This window comes from Lycorma delicatula, chromosome 7 (assembly GCF_047948215.1).
Source record: "Lycorma delicatula isolate Av1 chromosome 7, ASM4794821v1, whole genome shotgun sequence".
Taxonomy (NCBI): Eukaryota; Metazoa; Arthropoda; class Insecta; order Hemiptera; family Fulgoridae; genus Lycorma; species Lycorma delicatula.
Window position 1 is genome coordinate 30802350 of NC_134461.1, and position 6000 is coordinate 30808349.

Genomic DNA, 6000 nt, shown 5'->3' on the forward strand with positions numbered 1-6000 from the left:
TGGCTGTCCTTTTATCTTCGTGACAGGCGATTTTCGGTGTGTTTTGGTGGACAGATGTCTGAGGAATCCTTCTTGGCTTCTGGAGTGCACAAGGCTCTGTTTTGGGTCCCCTTCTTTTTATTATTTTTATAAATGATATCGGGGATCTTTTGACGTGCAATTTTCAGATATTTGCGGATGACGTCAAAATATATTGTCCGATCAGGAATAGTATGGATCACCTGTTGCTATAATTGAATATTAACAAGGTTGTTGAGTGAGCTGACCGCAATTGTATGCCCTTAAATTTTTGAAAGACCAAACATTTGACTTTGTCTCGTAAGACGTCGAGCTCTGTTTTCAGCTATAGGATTGGTACGCACGCTATTGTCGCTGAGACATTGGTTGAAGACCTCGGGATTTTATTTGACACGAAGTTGTATTTTCACGAATATGTTGCTCGGATTGTCAATAAAGCACGCCGGTACCTTGGTCTTGTCCTTTTGATTTGTGGACGGTTTAACAATATTTCCACTTGTAACCTGCTGTACAAATCTTTGGTGAGGAGTCGCTTGGAGTACTCGACCGTGGTGTGGAATAGTACACGAGTTTTTGCCTCTGATCTGGTTGAGGGTGTTCAGAATAGGTTCTTGAACTGGATGCGTTTTAAGTTTAGAGATTGTTTCGTTGGCGATAGTAGAGAGGATATGTTGAGGCGATTAGACCTTTTCAGGTTATCTGATAGAAGAACGTACTTTGACTTGGTTTTCTTTTATAAAGCTCTGCACAATAAACTTCCGACGTGTTACCATGTTGTCTTGCGAAACCAGGCCAGGTCAGTGAGGTCTTTTAGGCAATTTGTGACACCGGTTGGTTCCACCGTGTCTCCGATTGAGCGGTGTACCAATGTTGCAGTGGAGTTCCAGGATAAGCTAAGCTTTTGGGAAGATGAAACGTCCTTCATTAAAAATTTGAAAGGGTTACGTGGCGATGGATTATTGTCCTTGGTGTAATGCTCACTTTGATGATTTTAATATTATTGTTGTTTTTTTAAGGATTATTGCTTATAACTTGTTTTATTTGGAATGTATTAGTAATATTGTGTTTTTGTTTTTGTATGTTTTCATCTATGTGTTTTTATTATCACTCCATAGCTACCGTTTTTAAAGTTCTAATTATTATTTTTTTGTATTTGACTGTATAATTGTTATTATTACTGTGTTTTGAATATTGTATTTTTAATTTATATATGGGTTGTTGACTTGCGGTTGTTCTTTTGTGATTTTATGTGATATTGTGCAACATACAAAGGTTTTGTGTAACTGTTCTGTTGCACAAACAAAGCAAATAAAAAAAAAAATAAATAAATTATTATTATTTTTATTATCAGTTTATTTGAAACAAAGTAAAGGAACTTAAATTTAATTATATCAGAAAATAATATAACATTTGATTAATAAAAAAAAAAATTTGATTATTTTATTACAATTTATTCAACTTTTTTTTCATTGTGGCTACACAATGGAACTAAGTCATTGCATTTTTTATTATAGAACTCTTCCATTATAGATCCATACAAAATTAGATTTCAATTTCCTTGCATGCATTATTACTGTAAACAAGAAAAATTTAAGTATACATATAAATTTTCATTTAGATAGGTAGGAAAATTTAGAAAACCTAAAACTAGAAACCCTAAACTTAAAACCTAACACTTTTAGAAAACCTAAAACTAGTTAACTTTTAAATATTTTTCTGTTCATCACTTGGTCACTGTAATGGGTATAACTGCATCATAAGAAATAAACAATATGTTACAAAAATGTAAATTACTAAAAGTTAGGTCACTACATTTTGATTTAAAACTGGTATATGAATTTTAAATGTTAGTTTTTTGTTTTGTTTTCATGATTTGACTGATTTGATGCAGCTCTCCAAGATTCCCTATCTAGTGCTAGTCGTTTCATTTCGGTATACTCCCTACATCCTACATCCCTAACAATTTGTTTTACATACTCCAAACGTTGCCTGCCTGCACAATTTTTTCCTTCTACCTGTCCCCCTAATATTAAAGCGACTATTCCAGGATGCTTTAATATGTAACCTATAAGTCTGTCTCTTTTTTTAACTGTATTTTTCCAAATGCTTCTTTCTTCATCTATTTGCCATAACACTTCTTCATTTGACACTTTATCCACAAATCTGATTTTTAACATTCTCCTATAGCACCACATTTCAAAAGCTTCTAATCTTTTCTTCTCAGCTACTCCAATCATACTTCCATATAAAGTTCCAAACATATACTTTCAAAAATCTTTTCCTGATGTTTAAATTAATTTTTGATGTTAACAAATTATATTTCTGACTGAAGGCTCGTTTCACCTGTGCTATTCAGCATTTTATATTGCTCCTGCTTCGTCCATCTTTAGTAATTCTACTACCAAATAACAAAATTCTTCTACCTCCATAATCTTTTCTCTTCCTATTTTTATATTCAGTGGTCCATCTTCATTTATTTCTACTTCATTTCATTACTTTGTTTTGTTCTTGTTTATTTTCATGCGGTAGTTCTTGTGTAGGACTTCATCCATGGCATTCATTGTTCCTTCTAAATCCTTTTTACTCTCAGCTAGAATTACTATATCATCAGCAAATTGTAGCATCTTTATCTTTTCACCTTGTACTGTTACTCCGGATCTAAATAGTTCTTTAACATCATTAACTGCTAGTTCTATGTAAAGATTAAAACGTAACAGGGATAGGGAACATCCTTGTCGGACTCTCTTTCTTATTATGACTTCTTTTTTATGTTCTTCAATTATTACTGTTGTTGTTTGGTTCCTGTAAATGTTAGAAATTGTTCTTCTATCTCTGTATTTGAACCCTAATTTTTTTAAAATGCTGAACATTTTATTCCAGTCTACGTTATCGAATGCCTTTTCTAGGTCTATAAATGCCAAGTATGTTGGTTTGTTTTTCTTAATCTTCTTCTACTATTAATCTGGGCACTAAAATTGTTTCCCTTGTCCCTATACTTTTCCTGAAACCAAATTGGTTTTCTCCTAACACTTCTTCCACTCTCCTCTCAATTTTTCTGTACAGAATTCTAGTTAAGATTTTTGATACATGGCTAGTTAAACTAATTGTTCTGTATTCTCACATTTCTTGGGTATCATGACTATAACACTCTTTTTGAAGGTCTGATGGAACTTCCCTTTTTCATAAATATTACACACCAGTTTTTATAATCTATTAATTGCTTCCTCATCTGCACTGCGCAGTAATTCTACAGGTATTCTATCTATTCCAGGAGCCTTTCTGCCATTCAAATCTTTTAATGCTCTCTTTCAGATCTCAGTATTGTTTCTCCCTTTTCATCCTCTTCGACTTCCTCTTCTTTCTCTATAACACCATTTTCTAATTCATTTCCTCCATATAACTCTTCAATATATTCCACCCACCTATCGCCTTTGCCTTTCGTATTATATATCGGTGTACCATCTTTGTTTAACACATTATTAGATTTTAATTTATGTACTCCAAAATTTTCCTTAACTTTCCTGTATGCTCCATCTATTTTACCAATGTTCATTTCTCTTTCCACTTCTCAACACTTTTCTTTAATCCACTCTTCTTTCGATAGTTTGCACTTCTTGTTTATAGTATTTCTTAATTGTCGATAGTTCCTTTTACTTTTTTCATCATTAGCATTCTTATATTTTCTATGTTCATCCATCAGCTGCAGCATATTGTCTGAAATCCAAGGTTTTCGACCAGTTCTCTTTGTTCCGCCTAAGTTCGCTTCTGCTGATTTAAGAATTTCCTTTGTAACATTCTCCCATTCTTCTTCTACATTTTCTACCTTATCTCTTTTACTCAGACCTCTTGAGATGGTCCTCCTCAAAAATCTTCTTTACCTCCTCTTCCTCAAGCTTCTTTAAATTCCACCGATTCATCTGACACCTTTTCTTCAGGTTTTTAAACCCCAATCTACATTTCATTAACACTAAATGATGGTCGCTATCAATATCTGCTCCAGAGTAAGTTTTGCAGTCGACGAGTTGATTTCTAAATCTTTGCTTAACCATGATATAATCTATCTGATACCTTGCAGTATCGTCTGGCTTTTTCCATGTGTATATTCTTCTGTTATGTTTCTTAAACTGTGTGTTGGTAATTACTAAATTGTACTTTGTGCAAAATTCTATAAGTCGGTCCCCTCTTTCATTCCTTTTGCCCAGCCTGTATTCACCCACTATATTTCCTTCCTTGCCTTTTCCAATGCTTGCATTCCAATTTCCAACTACTATTAAATTTTCATCTTCTTTTATGTGATAAATTGCTTCGGCAGTTTCTTCGTATACACATTCTACCTCATTATCATCATGGGCGCTTGTAGGCATATAACAATTGTTGTCAGTTTAGGCTTTGATTTTATCCTTATTACAATGATTCTATCGCTATGCATTTTGAAATATTCTACTCTCTTCTTTATCTTCTTGTTCATTAAGAAACCTATTCCTGCCTGCCCATTATTTGAAGCTGAGTTAACTATTCTAAAATCATCTGACCAAAAGTCGTTTTCCTCTTCCCACCGAACCTCGGTAATTACATCTACATTTATCCTACACATTTCCCTCTTTAAATTATCTAACCTACCAACCTTTTTTAGACTTCTAATATTCCACGCTCCGGCTTGTAGAATGTTATTTTTTTAATTTCTGGTGATCCCTTCCTTAGTAGTCCCCACCTGGAGATCTGAATGGGTACTTGTTTACCTCCGTAACATTTTACCAAGAAGGTGCCTCCATCATTTTCATATTAAAATGCAAATAGCTACATTTTCTTGGAAAAAAGGTAGCTGTAGTTTTCCATTGCTTTCAGCTGTGCAGTACTCAGAGGATTCAGTGATGTTGATGTGACCATATTTTGTATTTAAGAATTGCTTGATGTATAATTAATTAAATGTATATTCAATTAATCTAATCGTTGCGTAAATGACTATTATTATTTTTTTTTTAATACGCTGTTAACTAAAAAATAAAACAATATTTGATATCTGATGCCAGAAGCTTGTACAGATCATTTATTAATGCTGATAATTTAATTTATAATTCATGTTTAATTTAATTTATAATTCATGTTTCGTCCTGACCTACGCCCTTAACAACTACTAAAAGAGCTGCTGCCCTCTTTCAGGAATCATTCCTTAATCTGGGTCTCAACAGATACCTCTCCGATATGGTTGCACCTTCAGTCCAGCTATTCTGTATCACTCAGCACTCAAGCCCCCTAACCAACGGCTAGGTCTCATGATTTATAGAAGTAGTTTAATTTTAACTAATTGATAGACGTATTGGGGTTAATGTCTTCTACATATAAAAATTTATTTTTTGATTTTTTATGATTTGTCATTACTCTCAATGTTATCACATGGTAAAAAATACTAGGATCATCTAATTAAATTAATTAGCATGATTGAATTTTTTTTTTAATATCGAATTAGTTTTAGATTGTAATGGATTACTATGTTGGACAAAGTCTTTTTTTTATTAACAGAGAACTAAACCTCATATAATGTGAGTTAAGCCAAACCTTTCTCTTTAGAGATAAGACTGTTAAGTGGAGAAATAAGAATTATATATAAAAGGAAGTATGTTATTTCAAAAGATTTTTGACAATTACTGAGTGGATACATTTACCCAAGAGTGATCATGAGTGAGAGAGAGTGTATGTGTGTGTGTGTGTGTGTATATATGTGTGCACACACATATGCACATACAAATACCATGAGTGGGTATTTTATATGCTGTATGCTCTGCACATGGCGATTGGAGGTGCAACTTGCCTAGCAAGATTCTTGAAAGTAAAATATTAATTTGTTAAATATGTTTATTTTAGTAAGACTGTAATCTGATCATTGTCTGAACATCAGGCCCACCATAATTTTAAATTTAGTAGATTAGTTTTCTTTATAGGGATTTTTCTATTATATAAGAATTGTAATTATTAATAAGCATG